Raw genomic sequence first — 20,120 nt, 5'->3', positions numbered from 1 at the left:
GGTTAAAACCCCCTCTTAATCTTTCCAAGAGACATCTCCAGCATGATTCTGATACAGCAATTTGGATTTGTTACACCAATTGACTGCAAAGAAAGAAATGTGCAAACTCTCACATAAGTGTCCTTTCTCTGACAAGCTCTCCCTCTTTTGAACTACAATGACGAGGACAACATTGTTTTACTTTGCCACAGACCTTCCCCTAAAGTTTTTTGAGGGCCTCAGAGGTTCGGTGGAATTTGACGAGAGGTATTTGGGCTTTTGTGTTTGCCTTTAATTGCTGTGCCCCGGGGTGGATGCCACTGCTGCTGCTGCTGGAGCAGAGGGTGAAGGACTGCTTATCACAACTCGCAGGACTGGGACAGCACACAGCCTGCAGAAGTTTGCATGCTCAGAGCAAAGATTTTGTTTAAAAATGTTTGTCTAACTCCTATGCCTGGCAGCTTAAAGAGCTGCTGCCCTTCTACACAACAAATAGGTGCTTATATTTCTATATTACAGGCTAACTCTGGAAATACACAGAAATGAAACTTTATTGGTCTGTTGGCAATGGTTACACTGTGTCACAGTTTGGGTTAAAACCTTAAGTATTTCTCTCAGCTCTCCAACAACAAACAAACTTCATCTGCCTGCTCAGACACTGCAGATTTGGCTCTGCCAGGCTTCATTTCAGGATGAGCATTTGGTTGTAAGTTTCTTTAGGTGTGCAGACCTTCAAAGACTGGACAAGCTCAAATATTCACAAGGCCCACTAACTTCAACTGCAACAGTGGTGAACCCATTAATCAGACTTTTATAGCAGTGAGATAACCTTCTATGTGTACAGCTCTGTTAAAAACATGTATTTAAAATTAGAAAATTAAAATAAACCATGTGTGTTTTGCAATGGAATGTCCGCTAATATAAATACTTTTATGGCCACATAAAAATAGAAACATGGAACACTTAGTTTTTCCATAGGTCTGTTAAGCAACAGCCAGTGATTTTGTTAATATATTGTTTCTCTATTTAATTGCACTCTTATTTAGAAAAATTCATAATCATGATTTATGAGGAAAGTTACATGGAATCATACAGAAAACTCGAAATGCAAAGAGACATGCCTCATTCCTCTAAAACAAGAGACTGGTTCTTTATATGCCAGTAATTTTTGTAGTCATAGGGAGCCATTTGTTTCCCTTTCTCTCTTGGAAATAATTAAATAAATGGGAGTTTGCCCCACTTCCCCCCTCACATATCTGCATACATGCACAGGACCAACAAAACTCAGTAATTTTCCACTGGCACAACAGCCTTTCAGTGCTTGCCATCTGCTGCGCTGGCAGGACCCACCAGAGGAGCACCAGCAGCAAGGCAGGAACTGGAACGTCACATTGTGAATATTCATTCCATTTTCATTGTCACAGCTGGGCCTCATCATCTCTCTGAGACTGACTTTGCCTTCCCCGACTTCCCTGTGGCAGCTTTGGGGAGCAGACCGGAGTAAGGTACTGAAATCAAAGCTTGCAACTCACAGACACCCAAAATGCCCAGTCAAAACCAGTTCTCATTCCTGCTGGGGGGCAGGGATATCTGTCATTCCCACTGACCACTGTTACTGACACAGATTTTTAAGGACTTCTGCTCTGGGAAGAGAGCTTTAGTGAAATACCACTTTTCTAGATCCATAACCAGTTTATGTTTAATTTATTTATTGTAGAGTGTCTTTCCCCTCTTGCTAATTCTTTTTCTGGGTTATGTGTCCGTGCTTCCAACATGGTGATGGTGAGTGCACAACTTCATTACCTCTGGTTTCAAACGTGGGACCTGACAGAGTTCAGATGTCACAAAGGACAGTCAGTCTCTTCAGGGAGCACTCCTGCACCTCATCCAAATTAAAGCATGCTAATTCTAGGCTTCTGTTATTTCAAATCTACCAAATCTAAAGCTTTCAAAACCCGGTCTCAGCAGGTAGGTTCACAGTGCTCAGGGAGGTCCAGGGATTTTCTGGGTCTGCCTGTAGATCCTGAAATTTAAAGGTCGCTGGGGAAGAAATCCTCTTTAGTGCTCAGAACTCCTAAGTTCCTTATCACTACATAAAGACTAACAAGGTAAAATAAATCAAATCTGTCAGTTAAGTCCTCCTCATCAGCTAGTTGAGGAGTCAAGTGAAGTGATGGTATCAAGATCAAGAATTTTCCCTCACTTCTACATGCTCCATGTCGTGATGAAAGCAGATCATTGTCCTTTGCCATTCCTCCAATCTGAGCTCACAGATTTGCCTTCTGCATAGCTGAGGCCAGTTTGACTCCTGACTGTGAGACCTGTCACAACCACGAGCCCTTGAGTGAGTCCCGACTGGCAGAGCTTGCTGTGCTGGGCTGGACAGACAGGATCGTGGAATGCATTGGGAAGAGCACGGATTGTAGGTAGAGGGAAGTCATTCTGCCCAGCCCTGTGAGGCACATCTGGAGAGCTGTGTCCAGCCCTGGGCTCCTCAGCACAGGAGGGACAGGGAGCTCCTGGAGCGGGGCCAGCAGAGGCTGCAGAGATGATTTAGGGCCTGGAGCATCTCTGACAGGGAAAGGCTGAGGGAGCTGGGGCTGTCCAGCCTCGAGAGGAGCCCCAGCTGAGAGGGGCCCTCAGCCCTGGGTGTCCCTGTGAGCAGGGAGGGCTCAGGGCAGGGCCCAGGCTCTGCTCCGGGGGGCCCAGCAATGGCACCAGAGGAACAGGCAGGGACTGATCCCAGGAAGTTCCACCTGGAGATGAGGCAGAACTTCTGTCCTGGGCAGTGACCGAGTCCGGAGAGGATGGCGAGTCTCTCTCGCTGGGGATACTCCAGAGCTGTCTGGACACAATCCTGTGCCGAGCGCTCCGGGATGGCCCCACTGGAGCGGGGAAGCAGCACCGGCTGCAGCGACGCTCCCTTCCCCTCCCGCCCCAGCCCGGCCGCCGCTGCAGAGGGACGCGGGGCTGGGCGGGGTGGGCGGGGCTGGGCGGGGCGGGGGACGCGCGCCGGCGGGCGCGACCAATGGCGGAGCGGGGCTCGGCGGCGCGCGGCTCTCGCGAGAGCCGGCGGGTAAACATCGGCCCCCGCCGCGGGCCCGCCCGCTGCCATTAGCGCGGGGGCGGCGCCGCGCTCGGACCGGGCGGTAGGTGAGTCCTGAGGCGAGCCGGGTCCTAGGGGAACCGGGCACCCTCCGCCCCGGCGCTGCCCGCGGAAACGGCACTGGCACGCTGCCGCTGGAGACTGGGAATCTCGCCCTGCCTTCCCTCTTTCCTCCCCCCCGCACCGTGAGGCAGCAGGAGCAGCCATCGCCGCGGAGGCTGTGGGAGCGCAGCCTCAGCCTCGGCTGCGGGGACGATCGGGGCTGCGGGGCAGTTCGCCCGCCTGCCCCTCGGGTGACTCCTCCCGCAGCCGCTGGGGTGGCTTGTCTGGCTGCTGGCGGGGTGACTTGTCCCTCTGCCGCCGGCTGGGAGGAGGAGGTGCCCCCGGGGGTGTCGGTGCGGGGACAGTGGGGAGCAGGGCCGGGGCTGTGCGGAGACCCCGCCGTGAGGGTCAGGGCTGGGCTGTACTCGTGCTACAGAGCGTGGCTCTGGGCTTAAGGGTGTCCTGCCTTGTTTAGAAATAAATAAATAAAGGGACGAAATTATCTCCGTAATGCGCTTAGAAAAGCAAACAACCTTCACAAGTTTCCACTCGCGGGAGGAGCAAATCCCAAACCTTCTGCCGAGCCGGAGGTGTTTGGGTTTGAGGCCCCTGTGAATTGGCTGTCCGGCTTGTGCTCTGTGTCTTCAGACAGTTCTCATTGACTCAGGTAAAAGTTAAATGCTAAGAACTTAGTTGTTGTTTGCTTTGACTTGATCTGGAACGCTTTGGGTTAGAATAGAAGAGTTCACACGCGTGCCTCTGCTGATGTACCTGGCTTCTTGCAAAATCCAGACTGGGAATAAATGAGCCTGCTGTAGCCTCTGAATCAAAAGCAATGCCTACGTTTGATTATTTTTAGTTTATAAGAGAAGTTTCCTGTAAGATATTTGGTGGGATGTATTGGTTTTGCTTTTACCTTCTTTTTGGAGGGCAGTGAGATTTTGGTTGACTGTAGATTTTGGGGTTTGTCAGGTATGCTGATTCAGTGTTCTGATTACAGTTTTTTGAAGTCACTTAAAGCAGAAGGATCTTTTTTATAAGGCTAATAAATTTTGCTAAGTTGTTGTGGCTGCTCCATGAAAGATGCCTGAATATACACAGGAATCTGAAAAATTGTTTTCATTCTTTATCCCTCGGGAATGAAAAAATGTCAGCTTTAATTTTGCTCTGAAGAGTGGAAACAAATAGGAGCCCACAGGCTACTGACCTAAGAGGTGATGATCCGTGGGCACCCTCATTGCATGTGAGAAATCTGTTACTGTATCCAATAGAATTGCTGCAATTTTACCTTTTGTGCCATATGCAGACATGTTTTCCTGTTGGTTTTTTTAATTTATTGGATAGAAAAAGTCAAATAAATTTGCATAGCTCTGTGAACTCATTTGTTTTTCATGGCATACTGTATGTTCAGTTTAAATACTTTTGCTTAACAGAGCTTTAAAAAATTCTAAACATTTATTTCTCAAGTGTTTCAGGGGACAACAAATCCCAAGCCACTAGCTAAGCAGAATTCAGAAGCAAATATTTACAGAGGATAGGTATCTTACTGTATTTCCTTCGGCCCTTTTTTTTCCAGAAAGTTAGTCTGTCTTAAAAAAAATCCAAACAGCAAACCCATACCCCATCATTAACTTGCTGTGGACTTGGACCAGGCCTATGCTCTTGGTGAGGGAATGTTCCCAGGGGAATAGAAATTTTGGATTTCTGTCAGATGATCTGTTGTGGACCTGCTTGTGTGAGCTTTTTGGTGCTGACCTTGGCGGGGTCTGATCCACAGTGGACTCCCTGGTTGGACTCTCCTGGATAGGAACGGTATGAGATGTCACACTGGAGTTCAGTGCATGCACAGAGCTTGTGGCTGAGATTTGCTTACCTGTTTTTTCTCAGGAGTTCTGTGTAGCCTCCCTTGGCTCATCTGTCTTTTTGTCCCTGAAGGCTGAATGGTGGGCAGGAGTTTTTTTAATGATTTAGGTTACTGCTGTAGTTTGGGATGGCTCTTGAACCCCAAGACTGGTGACCACAAGGAGCTTAGTCACTGTGTGTGTCCGCTGGGTTTGTCTTGCTTTCAAAGCTTATCTTCTCCCTACAGATTCAGTTTTTGCTCAGTCCATGTTTATTCCAATAAAAATGTTCTTCCCACCAAGTTTAAGCTGAGCATTAGTTAAAATGTGAAGCCAGTTGATAAACTTTGATATTTGTATTCCAGGAGATGCAGAGTAGACATGGAAATTGCTATGAAAAGAATTGCTTCTCTAAATGCAATATTCATCAGCACAAAGCCTGCTAAGCTGATATTATATGGTAAATGGTTCGCTTTTAGTCTCCCAGAAAGAGGCTTTGTGTCTTAGGGTAATGGCAGTTGACATAAATCAAACATACAATTGTCCACAAAATGATTTAATCTTTTCTTGTTGCTCATTTCAACATATAGCTGCACTTAGAGCAGACCTGCCACTAGTGGTAATTGCATTGCTGTGGCTTGAAAATATGGGTTTAATAAATAACTGGAGTCTAATTTTTGAGATGGGTTGGTGCAGAATTTCTCTAAGTCTGGTGATAAAATAACAGCTTTTGTTGTGCAAAAATTTGTTACACTGGGGTAAGCCAATTTCATGTTGTGGGGTAGGAACTCAGGGAAGAGTTATTTATTTCGTGTTATGAATTTAAATAGTGAATTGTATTTAAGATGGCAGTCTTGTCTTGAAGACTCAGAAATCAGTTGTCAAATGCAGCAGAGCAGACTTTATAATTTGATTGGTACAGAAAATTCTGCAAGTCTGTAGTTTAAAACTACAGAATAACTTCTGGCAGTACCACTGCTCCTGTATTTGTATGGGGAAGTAATACAATATTTTCCTCTTAACCATGTAAAACAGGAGCTAGGAGAAGAAATAAATTATCAAGAAAAGCTTTTAATTAATTAATAATTTGATCAGTATGGGAAGCATTAAAATGGGCAGTTGTCATAGTTAATACTGCCTTGTGAAATCATGTAATATTGTAAGGCATGCATTGATATCTCATTACTTTTTACAGATTAAAAAAGCAAAGGAAAACAGTGGATCAGGAAAGAATACTAATTTTTATGCTTCAAATATCTGATTTTCTGATTTCTTGGTCATTTTGGTGTTGGATTTCATATTCTGGTTTAAACTGTAGAGTTGAAACTTTGTTTTGTATGCCTTTAATATTTTTACCTACCAACTTGTAAATTTGTTAGCTGACCCATGGTTTTATGGGAGTTACAACTGCTCAGAATGTGAAGAAAAGAGATACCTAGAATTTGGAAGACTACTTCTGTGGGATTTTGTTTGTCAAAGGAACAGTTGTCTTTAAGTTTTTACTAGTGAAAGGAGCAGTGGTTGGTTAAAATGGTAGCCTGGGTTTATGGGATTTCACAAGAGTGAGAATGTCCTGAATTAGTAAAAAGAGAATCAACTATTCACCTTTTAGTAACATGGAACAGCCAAGATGAAGTAATAGTTTGATGTGTGCAGGTTGTGCAAACAGATGGAGTTTATCAAAGGTGACAGAATGGATGGGAGGGAGGAAGTAAAGGGATAACTCGAATCTATATGGGAGAAGAAGAGTGTTTACTGTATTGCAACTTATATTAGCTACGTCTCTCATGTTCCAGAGTTTGAGCCTGTGATCACTGACTTGCTGTAGAGGAGCTCCAGCCTTAGCAAAGACCTTGGCATATTGGAGTGTGTTAAATTTCCTTCCACAGAAGGGGAAACAAAAATTATTTTTATCTTTGACCAGATGAAAAGTTGTGAAACCTTTTTCTACTCTGTGTAATAAAAAGCTGTTTACAATTCCGAGAGCACTGTGTGTAATGTCACATTAAGTACTGCATTTATAAAATGTGCCAAGGTATTTTAGCAATTAAACCTCCTGGTAAGAAAACAAAACCCAACTGACCAGCCCCCGGACAAACACTTGGAAAACTTGGCCTTCCCAGAAAGTTGTACTTGTTTGAAGGCCTTTTTTACTCTATTCGCTGGAGTAGAATAATGCTTATGAGAAACACAGTTGTGCATTAGTTGGTTGCAGTTAAAATGAAGATACTGGGTCACACCAAACCATAGGAGTTGCAAAGATGCTCAGCTTCTGTACACAGGAGTGTATGGCAAGGGCAGTAGTCACAGCCTCCATTCCCATAACCAAGGGATGAGGAGGGAATGAAAGTCATCTCTTCAGTAAGACACCTGAGTACCCTGAATGACTGCTGAAGGCAGAAGCAACAAGGGAAAGGGGCTTGGCAGGAGCAGCTTGTCACAGGTAGTGAGCTGTGTGTGCTTAGGGGGCTCCTGACACAACAAAGAGGGAGACTGCATCTCTGGCATGCTTGTGCTGTGCCATGAGCTTCCTCCAGGATCACTGAGAGCCCTCCAAAGGACAGAAGGGGCCTCTTCCTCCCAGATCACTGCCACTTGGGAGTCTCTTGAGTCTGTTCTTTGGGCAGAAAGTCTCAGTGTTTTTAGGACTTCACTGGTAAAAACCTACTTACTGCTGAACTGATAGGTAAATTCCAAAGGAAATTTCCTTGTCTGCAGGGGGGCTGTTGTGTACAAACCAGCCAAGATGTGGATGGCCTCATCGCAGAATCCCCTTATTCTTGTTTGAAGCTGAACTTGGAATTAGATATTTTAGATTTCCATGGATCACAGGTGTGCACAGAGCAGGGGACAGGATGCAGGTGTTCCAGTATTACCCCTTTATTACCCATGCAGAGCTGTCTCTTTGGGTGAATAGCTAGATTTGAACCAGACTCTGGAGAAGGCAGGGGCAGTTCACAGGCTTCAGTGTTCCACTCTTTCCCATAAAAACTGAGGAAAACCTTTCCTTTCAGGAGAAATGGCAAACCTTAGGCCAATGGTATCAGACTCCTTTTGTCTTTTGTATATTGGAAAAGTGTTTATTACAGACATTTCTTAAAATTTCTTTTAATTACTTTTTACAGTGAACAGTTGCATAATGTGTTCCCTGCCCTTCCCTCTTGTTGGTGCCTTATAAGGGAGGCAACCAGAACGGCAGCCAAATATCAGCCTGATGATGAAAGAATTGTTCTACTTAAAATGTCACTAATTTTTAGCCTGCTGAGTCCTGTGTGAAGAGGAAAGCTTACATTAGTAGCTTCCCAGACAAAAGCATTGCACTGCTTTGTTTAAAGACAGCTGTTTCTTGAAGTTAACGATTCCTCTGTTCTGTGCTCTGTGGTGTTCGCAGAGCAGAAAAGGAGAACAAATTTAATCACAAGGTAAGGATTTAGTGGGAGTACCTGTTTCTTCAAACAGTAGCAACTGGATATGTAGAATGAAGCCTGTTTAACAGTAATTAAAAGTATCATTTAACAAGCTGTAAAATCTGGAACTATAAGGGAATTTTGTATTCTGCATACGAGGTTCTCTGTAGGACGCAGTCATTCAGCAATGACAGCCATGGCTGGTACAGACAGGTAACATGCAGCTGTTAAAGCACGTTCCTGTTTAGTGCAGTAATGACTGTTGCTTATCAGACACTGGAGTAGCAAATACTCTTGGTGAGACTTAGCAAGACAGTTTAAAAGGCTGGGAGAATTGGGATTGTTCAGCCTGGGGAAGAGAAGGCTTTGGGGTGACCTCCTTGTGGCCTTGCAGTGCCTGAAGAGAGCCTGCAGGAAAGGTGGAGAGAGACTCTTGACAAGGGCCTGGAGTGACAGGACAAGGGGCAATGGCTTCACAGTGACAGAGAGTCAGTTTAGGTTGGCTATCAGGAAGGAATTGTCCCTGTGAGGGTGCTGAGGCCCTGGCACAGGTTGCCCAGAGAAGCTGTGGCTGCCCCTGGATCCCTGGCATTGTCCAAAGCCAGGTTGGATGTGGCTCTGAGCAAGCTGGGATAGGGGACTGGAATTGGATGCTCTTTTAAGGTCCCTTCCACCCCAACCATTCCATGGTTCTCTGAAGTAAGGTTGCTTTGTGGTGCAGATCCTATTGTTGCATGTCTTGGAAGGCAGTCAAGTGCATCACAGCAAATTCTGACTTTCAAGATAAGGTGAAAGAAAGCAATTTTATAATTTCTGGTGTAATTAACGTGTATCTTACTCAGGTTTTGTTTGTGCTTGATTGGTTCCACTAAAGTGATAATGAGCTCTGGTTGAACTGGTGAGTGGCTGTTCTTTGACTGACTTGCCGTATTCCACTTGTGTAAATCAAATTTTATTGTGCCTAAAGAGAATGTCTCTTGCTAAACTAATCTGTTTGCTGATAGTTCATTTCTTTCACTTCATGAAGTTATAGCATGTAGCTCCATTTCCATGAATGCTGTAGGAAAGGAAATATTAATATTCAGGTTTACTGGGGGGAGAGGAGAGAAACTAACCAACCCTGATGATACACAATTTCTAATGAACTCTTATTGTTTAGTCCTTCCCCATCACAGCCATAGGTAGATAGTCTTAGGAAACAGTGACTTAAGGGCAGAGAATTGCGGTTTACTAAAACAGGAGTTCTTCATAAATTTGTCTCTTAAATTTCTTGCGAGCAAAGAGTATAAAAGACCACTTTATGTTGAAGTGTATTAGATGGTTCCTCTTATGGTTAATTATTGTATGGACACTCCTGCTCTGTGTTTAGTTTAACAGAGACGGAGAGATCATATGAAGTCTGTATCACTTGAGCATCTTAGCCCACTTGTAGTCTGAATATGGTGACCTCACTGCACAATTGCCTAAGTAGGAATCAGAAACTTTTCTTGGTTTTTTTTTTCCTTTAAAGAAAAAGAAAACAACAAACAGATTCTTAACAATTATGTTAAGAACACCTGGAATAATGTTCTGTAAGTTGCTTATTTTTTGTGAAATAAAAGTGAAGTTGAAGTTGGACAAAATGACAATAAGCAACAGAGATTGAGGCTGTGGTTCCCAAGTCCAGTGAGTCCCAGACTGCTGTCAAGGCACAACACATTCCCAGCCCATCATTTGTCTCCCAGTCTTCTGGACCACAGGCTGGAAATCACTGTGTTATGAGGGACTGTGGTAGTAGGAATGAGCATCTTCAGAAATAGTTTCAGGTAAGAGATTGAATTGCAGGAAGATTTTGAGAAGGAGATCTGGAAAAACGATAGCAGTTGTTTGTAAGATGAAGGGAATACAGAAGGGGATTCTTCTGCCTGTTAAATATTTTTCTTCTCTTTTCTCCTTGTTTGTTGGTTTTTTGGTTTTTTTTTCCCCTCCCATGAGCCAGTGATAAAGGGAAAAGAACAAAGTGGAATGCTATGAATTTTCATACTTTGCTGGCAAATCTTCAAAGAAATTGGAAAATTTTTTACCTTTCTTACACTGCACCAGTTCTTGACTGCTCTAGTTCTCAGTAATGAACAGTGTTTGCAGGCAACATTCATCCATTCCTTCAACAGGAAGAAACACACTAAAGTCACTCTGAGCCCCAGGTGCAAAGTCATCTCCAATATTTGAGGCCATGTAGCTATGGTAGTTTACAGGAGAACAAATCTGTGAGATGAATCCTTAGATTCATCATGTGCTGGTGTGGTAGTCATACATGGAAGGATGGAGCTGTCCAGGTGAGGACTAGAATGTGTTTACCAGCTAATCAGTTTGAGCAGGTAAATCCTGGCACTTCCAAAGGGTTGGTTATACCTGGCATGTAACTTAGATGCAAGTGAAGTTAGTTTCTTGTGACAGGAATGATGATGTGTGCTCTTGTCTTCCCAGCCTTGCTTTGGGCTTTGTCATGATGAGGAATGTGAAATGAATGGCATATGATCAATGCAGAGAATTTCAGGCTATGGATGTGCCGGTGGGCTTGACCAATACATAGATATTTAAGTTAATGTATTTCAGCTCTTATCCCAGCTTCTTCCATGAGGATCTGTGGCACTGATGCTGCTGTAGGGTGGCCTAAAGGAACTTTCCACTTGGTTTTTCAGGAGGCATGTGAGTTACAACCTGCCTTGTTCCCTGCTCCCAGGTCAGGCTGAAAGCTTGTGAGCATTGTCGCTGGCAGCTGGGGTTCATTCATAATTCCAGAGTCTCAGGCTCACACTTAGATGTCTTTAAGCCCCGTTTAATCCCAAGGGGCATCTGATTCATGCAAACTGTTTGTGTTTGCTCATAGACATGTAAGCCACTTTTGTAGTGGCACACGAAAAAAGAAAGAACAAATCCCTTTCAGAGTTCAGGAGAAAGAGATGAGCATTGTATCACCAAAACCAGGGAATAGAGAATTTCTCCTGTCTGAATACACACTGACCTACAGCACTGACTGGAGCTGCTGCTCACAGCTTGTGCTGCAGCCTGGCTGCTGGCAGAATAACTTTGCTGAGCACCTCTGCTGCAAAGAGGTTCCTTGGAGCCTGCCAAAAATACTGCTGCCTTTCACCTTTGGTCCTTAATAAGATGCAAAACTCTGGCCTTTGTGAGGATACAAAGAAAAAATATGTTTGCCCTTTTTGTGTTTAAATAAGCAAAATAACATTCTGCTCTTTAAAAAAATATTTACAGTCAAAATGAACATTTGGGGAACGACCAATGGACGTGCTTACTTTTTAATGTCTACTTTGGATCTTGGCATTTGAAAAGATTGAAATCAGAGTGGAAGGTCAAAAAAGAAAAAGGAAATAATGATGAAGTAATTGGGGGAGGGGGAAATTGTTATACTCTAATAAAGATAAGTAATTTTAGCTAATTTTCTATCTGCCTTTTTTGTTAAACAAGCAGCAATATTTAGAAAGCCAATTTTGGTTTTGTTTAGGGTTCAGTCCAGTTTCAGGTGTTGACCCCCACACACAGAATGAGCTTGTGCTGCTTAGGGAACACAGGCTGCAAGAGAAGAATTATAACAACAATTTTGCTTATACTGTTTTGCTTTAAGGAAAAAAACAAATCCAAGAAACTGGAAGCTGTTAGTGTTATTTGTATTTTTTTCCTTATAGAAGCTAATTTTTGAAATTAGTCCTGACAGCGTCTTTCTTATTTTTCTATGCCTATAACTTTCTCAGTCTGAGAACCAGAGCATAAATGTATTTTCTTGGTTCTTTTGCTGAAGTGCTCCTCATCGGTCGTGCCATCTTTAAAGATGTACAGACTGAGAAGATAAAAGCTTCTATATCCTTACTTAGGACATTAGGGAGAATGAATCTGCATCTGCCTGTGTGCGGCTGGAGAATGCAGTTGCAGGATGAGATTTTCACATGTCAGTGTGGAATCCGAGTGCTTTCCCTCCCTCACTTGCTTGCCAAGGCAAGGCTGGGTTTTGCCACAAAGATTGGTTAATTAACCCACCCCCCTTCTTGAATCCTAAAGTAAATCCTCCTCAGATATTGCAAACTGGTAAACCCCAAGTAGGAGCAATGCAGCTCATGCTCCATATTTGTCTTGGAAGGAAGGCCAGACTCCTGTCTGGAACATCTGAATTGGTGCTTTGGGTGCAGCTTCCTTCTATTCAGGGGTGGGGATGATCTTGTCAACAAAGCACCTGTTTTACAGGATGAAGTCACTGACACAAGTGGGCTGCCAGTATTAATGTGCATCAGGACAGGGAAACAGGGGCTTTTTGTCCTATGCTATAGCAAGCACCTGCCTTTGCTCTTCCTTTCAGTTTTCTCTTACTTGGATAGATCAGGAATGTAGTCTGTGCTTGACCCTGACTGCAGGGTCTTTAATGAAACAAAATTTAGCTAAGGAAGCTTTACTGAATGCATTCCAATGGCTTTCCAGGTTAATGGCATTGACTAATGTGTGAGTAAAATAAACACCTAAGAATTTCTTCTAATTCTTGATTTCCTTTGGTACCTCAGTCAATGCTAATTCTAACCAAGAAACCTCTTTTTTATTTATTTATTTTTTAATAAATCTACTACCCATTTTGAATTTGGTGGTATAATTCTTATCGGCTTTTAGGGAGAGGGGACTGACAAAGAATAATCCTGCCTCTGTTGTGGATAGTTAGGACACTTTTTGAAGTGCTAGGCAGATGTGAGTGTACTGAGATGTTTTTCATGAGTGTTTTTTCAATATTGAAATGTGGTACTCTTTGAGGTACTGACCACATTTGACCCTGTGTACTTCACAGGCATCGTTCAATCAGTTTAGCAGCTGTTTACAAAGCACCAAAATTCAGAAGGCTTTTCATCTCTGAATTAAACACATTCTTTTTGCTCAACTTGGCATCTCAATTTACTGAGCAGCACCAATCCCCTAATATTGAGTGATTAGATTCAGTTACCCTGTGCCATCCCAATGCAAAAAGTTCCAGTTAATTAATGGAATTGACTGCTACTTTCAAAGCTATTGCTCTGAATTGTGCTTGTGACACATGCAGCTAAAATTACTTTGTTTTCTTAAAGCAGAATCTAAAATATTGGTACATAGTTTTCTAAATATGTCTTGCTTGCTTTATGCCCTTTTACTAGCAAGATACAAAACAAATACAACTAATGATTGAATTATTTGAAATGAAGTGGTTGGTTCAAGGTGAACCTCTGTTTCTGTGCTAAATGTTCTTAAAGAAAAATGCTTGAGAGCTCTGAAACTTTTGTTGGCTCCAGAAAGAAATACAGTTAGAATGTGGAATGGGAGTTTTCCTACTCTCCCTTTGCATGGTTCTAGCATGTTGGAAGCCAGCAGGTCTTGGGCTTTACTACTGGTCAAGTGTTAGGTTTCAGGTATTAAAGGAATACATAGATTAGTTTATAGTTAGTAAAAATGCACTGGGATACTTTCACAAAAGATGCTGGATAAAAGCAGTTTGTGTTTTGAAGGAGAGTGCTATTTTGAGGGAGGATAATTATTTTTCCCTACCTTATTCAATCCTTGGCTTTTAGAATGGTATCAACAAAGGAAGTGACTCTTACAGATGCTTTCGTGATGTGGTTCCTAATTTGCTGAAAGCTGGACTGAGATCCTTTGACTCATTTCATGTAAGCCATCAAAGAGTTATTTCCAGCTACTGCCTGGACCAGGTCTTGGAGCTGAAAGATGCCATCTCTCCCTGCCAGCCATGCCTCACAAGAAACATAACAAGTTGCATTTCAAATATTTCAACATGGTAATTCAGCCTTTGAAGTTTTGGCACCTATTTGGCAAGGGATGTCTCCAAAGAGGTATTTTTAGCAAACACTATATATAAAGCTTCAGATCTTCATCTTCTTTCTTTTTGTGGAGAATATTTTTACTGTCTGTAAGGTGCCCAGAGTTAGAGGCTGTAAAAATCATAAGATGCTCAAGCCACAGTTGGATTCAAATTGTCCTAAATTTGGTGGGAGCTGTGCCTATCCACATTACAGATTTGCCTGGCCCTCTTCTGCTGGAGGGTCCAGTGTCCTGTGGTGCAGATGGGGAGGAGGGATGCCACCTATTTTGTTTGTTTCATTGGGCTTTTGGAACATAATTTAACTGAAAGTGAAATCTGTTTGCTGTAGGACTGTTTGCTGAAGATGGCTATCTAAAGGCGCTTGAGAAATCTGTTACAAGCATAGCCAACAGTTAGAGGCTTTGGAGATTATGAGGAGAAGCAAACTGCTGAATCCAAAGACTCATTCCAGATATCCTCATCACAATAAGAGTTGAAATTGTGTCAGATGCCAGGCAGGATTCATCTACCTGTTCTTGAGTGTTTAAAAGTTGCATATCCAAGGCAGTTTGACATCTTAACTGTCCTGGGTAGTCAGTGGACTTGGAAAAGTACTGGGAAGAGCTGTTTGCTTCTGTCTCCTGTTAGGGTGACTACAGATGGAGAAAAACACGGGTGCAGGGAAGGCCTAGGTGGACTTGCAGTGGTGCTGCCTCGAATGAACACCCTGATACTGCTGTGTGTTCTGAGTAGCTCCCTGTAGCAGATGAAATGTCGACAGTAACAGGATCTAGTGGGTTCACTTCTGTCAAATATCCCTTCGGGTGCACACAAGAGATTGTGAATTCCCAGCCTCCTTTTGTTTTGCCAGCAGGTGGTCAGGATCTGTTTGTTTTTCTCCAGAAGAGCGTGAAGAATGTGTTCCCTCAACAGCAGCTTTGAGAGCCCCAGGGCTCCTGTGATTCTCTGCAGTTGCACCTCTGAAAAATCCCTGGACTCAGGTCAACTGAGCTTTTTCTTCTGTTTCATGGGGTAATTCTAGATTTTCCCATAGTCCATTGTGGCATTTAGTGTTAAAAATAGGATTCCATAAAGCATTTTTATGTTCCTGAAGTGCACACACTTTATTTTTCAAATGTGTGTCTGTGTGAAGCCTTGGCAGAGGAGCAGCCTGTCTTTGCCCAGCACTGACCTGATCTGACTGTAATACTAAACTCAAGGTGAGATTCAGAACTAATGCACTGGTACTGTGTCTCAACTTTTCCTTCAGGTTTTTAGCAGCTTCTGCAAGTTAATCTTTGTGCCTCAGATGCTGGTGGTGCATAGTTAATTTTCAATTTAATTTAGTTTTTGGTGGCTCTGATTAATTTTGTTATGCCTTGCTTTCTGCATTTTTGAAATCAGACTCAAATTGTCTGCATTTTCTGAGAACTGTATGTGGAGAGTGCTATGTCAGTGTGTGTGGCTCACCATCCTTGGAAAATCATTTCATCATCAAGAAATGATTTTAGGTGGCACTTAATGCTGTGGTTGAGTTGACATGGTGGTGTTTGGTCAAGGGCTGGACTTGATCTTGCAGGTCTTTTCCACCCATGATGACTCCAGGATTCTCTGCTATCTAGGATATATTCCTGCTACTAAATGGAAGGGGTCTGTTCCCTACAGGCTGCTGCAGATACTTCTTACTACTCAGGGATCTTCCCTTGCTCCTACACCTTCAAAATCCTGCCAGGACTGAAGGCTTTGCTTCGTTTCCTTCTCAGTCTGGGTGATACGCTTGCCGACTCGCATTATCAAGATCATGTGTTTTATGTTTCAGTTTTTAAAGTACCTCAAGATCTTGTTGGGAAATATTTTAAAGGGGCAAAACATAATTTACTTGAGGGCTGGGAAGAAGGTACATGACACAGGGAAGCAGAATAAAGCCTGCAGCTCCAGTTCATTGCAAGATGGAGATCCTTTCTGGCATTATTAACACAAGGGATAACCCAGAGGATAAGAAAGCAGCTTGAGGCTTGCCAGCAACCCCAGGAGACCTTTGCAGCTTTGGGCATGCTGGGAAGAGGGAGGGCACACCTTCCCTCCTGAAGGCTGCCAGTAGAGCAGCTTCCCTGTGCTTTCAGGATTTGCTGAAATTTCCATAATTTGTTTTACAAAATTTTACCCAAGAGAATGCAAAAAAAAAAAAAAAACCAAACAAAAAAAAAGTAGACTAGCCTCCAGATTGTGCTTCCAGCCCTGAGTTACCATCTTAGATCTGGGGAGAGTAATGAATTTTTTATTATGGATCTAGGCTAGGGAGGTAAGGCTCAGTATCAATGGAGCATAACCTGTGGAGTAAGAAGTGCTTGTTTTTCCCAGACCTTTTCTTACTGCTAGGAGTAGTTATCAAATAAGGGATTTAACTTGCTTTTTATTTTGTAAATGAGTGCAAGTTAAAATGTATTTTAAGGCTCAATTGAAGCAATAATTAATCATCTGAGGAATCACAGATGTAAATGTTTTTTATTCTTTGCTAAAATTACTTTATTAGACTACTTTCTGTTTATTTTTTGGTGCTCCTTGCATTTTCAGAAGTGAAGATAATAGAGCAGAGCAGCTGCTTCCTTGTGATTTGTGAAATTGGGACATTCTCCCTTACCCTGTGCTATATCAGTGTGACAAACCACATTCCTGATACTGCGCATGGCTTTACTGGGAAACTGTAAAACTTTCCAAAGGTTGCCTATTTATCAGTACTTTAAAAGGCAGCTGATTAATGTTATTTGCATATGGGCAACAGAGTATGTAAACATTGACTGGGTAGTCATTGGAAGAATGCTCTCAGCTGGATTCACAAGAGCAGCATTTCTCCAAGGATGTTGTAGCACAGCTTGGAAATGCAATCACCAAATTTGGCCTCTTGCAGAGCATTGCTATTCAGTGGTCCTTCCTGTTGATCTTTCCCAGATATTTTCCCTGTTTCTGAATTCATGGTGAGATTTCAGCCCTGTCTTTGGAACAGTGCAAGCTGTCTCGGGTGCTTATCTTGCCACACACCCTTCTTGCCCACAACATACAGATCCATGATTGGCTGCAGCCCTCAAATAGGCAGCTCACACAGGTGTACTTACAAAGGAGGGCCCACATGTCTCGTATGTTTTCGGTCAAATAATGAATTTTCGGAATGAATTAATAACTTCTTAATATTTAAGACCTCAGTCCTTTGTGCCCATGAACTCCTTACACCTCCTAACATGACCTGCCAGCTACACAAATGACGTTTGCTTTCTTGTAGGGTAACTGAGGCACACCCTAAGTACAGGTTTTCTTTTTCTTTCTGTATGGTTTGTTTTTGCGCATAGGAAATAAAATAGAATCCAGATCATGTTACTTCAGGTAGTTTCCTGTGTTGTAGCCACAAGAGCATCCTTCCTCTGTACATACATCATCTGCAATTAGAAACAGAAAACTCAAGATATTCATGACTTCAGTGTTTGCATCACTGGCAAATGACAGCAATTTAATGTGGTTTTATTTTGCAGGATTTGACCACTTCAAGTCAGCATTAGAGGTTTTGTTAAGGATATTTGAGCTGGTAACTCTTCTGGGAGAGTGGTAGACTGAGAGGAGATGCATTAAGGAATGAGTGAGAAATTAGGATGAGCCTTTTTAGTAGATGTTACTGCTGTGTTTCCATAGATCAGGAGCCAGGCATTGCTTTAAGTCTTTAAGTGACCAGAAAACTGTTCAGATTCAAGTACAAGTTGTGTCTGCTGCAGAGTGGGCTTCTGCTGCAGCTCAGCATTGCTGTTTGGGCTTGCTGTCCATGCTGGGCTTTGCCCAGCATGTGGGAACCAAACAATGCCCCAAGAGGACTTAGGATAGCTCATCAGGCAAATGGGAGCAGCACATGGTACAGACCCTTCCTAGAATTTGTAAATGTGACTGGGGTGATCCATGGAGAGTGCAGCACATGGATGGGTACTCAGCTGTTCATCATGATTAGCCTCACCCTGTTTCCATCAGAATCAAATGGATTGTGCTCTGTACTGTTGCAGTCTGAAGTAAAGGGAATGTCAGAAAGTAGTTACAGCTTGTGTTTTGAGAGCTTTGCACAGCTCTCCTCTCCACCAGCCCATTGCTAAACAGAGCCAGCCAAAGTGGGGGCAAGAGGGATGTGACTCATTGGTGAGAGTCAATGTTTGTGTAACAGTTGTCACCATTGGGCTCTGGGGTTTCTGTTGCACCCAATCTGACATAAATGGCCTCTGTCCAAAGGGACAGCCCTGTCCTCCCACTGCCACAAGTGTATCCAAACTTGACTGGGATGTAGTCCAAGTCTGGCTGCCTGCAGACGGGATGGTGCTGTTCCCCCTTGTCCTCTGTGCCTGTCCCTATTTAATTGTTCCTCTTTCACTGAATTTGTGGAGTTGGAGGATGGGACAAACCAATTTGCTAATCTTGTGGAAGAATGGTCTCCTTTTCACAAGAGCATGGGCTTGTTGGTAGCTTGATTTTGGCAGGCTGCAGAGTTGCCCTAACTGGCCTGTGACTGCATTATTAGGAAAACTGTAGGAATGTGTGGCTGGGACTTGAGGGGTCAGCCCAGTGGAGGGGAAGGGACTTTCTTTCTAAGAAACAAGTGTAGACCTGCACTGACAAGTCCTTGAAGCAGGACTTGGCAGCAATGTCTGTCCTTTCTGTGTAAGGGCCTTGAGCATAGGGCCCATCCCCATACGGAAATGTTAACGTTAAATAATACTTCAAAAGTGGAAATGACCTCATTCTTCCTACGACTTATTTGGGTTTTTCTCTGGTTACTATTTATAGGAAATAGCTGCTTGTATGCAACTTGTCAAGCAATTCAGATCACTACCTGAAAGTAGTCTTTATTTGCCACCCACCACTCTCCATCTTGACCCATTGTTTGTAGAAAACTGGTATTTCCGTTCATATTTCCTGCAGGTAGCTCCACTTGTATTTATCTGCACTTGACAGATAAAGAAATGGAGGCACAATGACACTTGGTCACCTTACAGGGCAGTAGAGACTTTCACCTTGAAAAGGAGCAGTGAGAGCCATCCTGTAGGAACACAAGTGTTTCTTCTCCTTTGCTTGAGGTGACCCCTGTTCCATGAAGAGTCCTTCTTTTACTGATAAGTCCTGCTCTTCTTCTCAGTCAAGAGAGTGTTTAGACCTCAGGACATGCTGCAAAGTTTTCTCTTCTGAAGGTATCCCTGGTGGGAAAGCTTTGCTCCTAGAGAATTTTTCATCTTTTTATGCTTTTCTTGCAGAAAGAAATACTCTATTTCATTTTGAAAAGCATAGGAAACTGGGCTCTTAAATTTTATTTATTTATTTTTAGTCTGGAAATTTACTCTTTCATGCATGTTTAACATACTGCCTTAATAGAAACTTAAGCAGATCTCTTCTGTTCCTTTTCCCTCTTCCTCCCTTGCAGCTGGATATATCCAGAGCTTTTATCCACACCCTGGTTTGCTTCTCTTTTCCTTTAACTTGGAAACCAGATAATAGAATCAAATATCTGAGATTCATTTAAAGGAAAACAACACCCATTCTGAGTGAACTTTCCCAGGTCAAGGCTGGTAGGTAACAGGGAGGTAGTGCCCGTCACAGACCTCATAATCTTTCACCTACATGCAATTCCTTTTTTGCCTTTCTCCTCTCTTCCTGGAAGGGTGAATATGCAGTTATGTGGGAGGGATCATGTGGACATGCAGTCTGTCATAACAAAGCATTCCTGGTGCCCTTCAGCCCTGGAGGAGATGAGCAGTTGGGACGTGAAGGAGAGGCTGCAGGAGGACTCTTGGATTTCACAAGGCAGTCTGCCTCTGTAAGAGCTGTTTCCTCTCTACCTAAACCTCTCAGTCTCAGAAGGATAAACCCCAGCTATGCACTTGCTGTATCTTTGTGATGTA

General features: G+C 43.2%; 1 protein-coding gene across 3 annotated transcripts in view; it reads left to right on the top strand.

Moving 5' to 3' along the window:
- The first annotated feature begins 3,041 nt into the window (after window positions 1-3,041).
- LOC131591833 (serine/threonine-protein kinase 38-like) overlaps window positions 3,042-20,120 on the top strand; it is a 46,012-nt gene continuing 28,933 nt past the window's right edge. Inside the window, exon 1 of one of the 3 annotated variants that reach the window (XM_058862916.1) lies at window positions 3,042-3,132. The gene's annotated coding sequence lies outside the window, so the exon portion shown is untranslated. Of the gene's footprint in view, window positions 3,133-4,265; window positions 4,371-20,120 lie in introns of those variants that run through there. The other 2 variants (XM_058862915.1, XM_058862917.1) reach the window with 2 other exon arrangements.

The sequence above is a fragment of the Poecile atricapillus genome, chromosome W (assembly GCF_030490865.1).
Source record: "Poecile atricapillus isolate bPoeAtr1 chromosome W, bPoeAtr1.hap1, whole genome shotgun sequence".
Classification (NCBI taxonomy): domain Eukaryota; kingdom Metazoa; phylum Chordata; class Aves; order Passeriformes; family Paridae; genus Poecile; species Poecile atricapillus.
The sequence above is the reverse complement of the archived record's forward strand: the minus strand, read 5'-3'. Positions and strand labels throughout refer to the sequence as shown.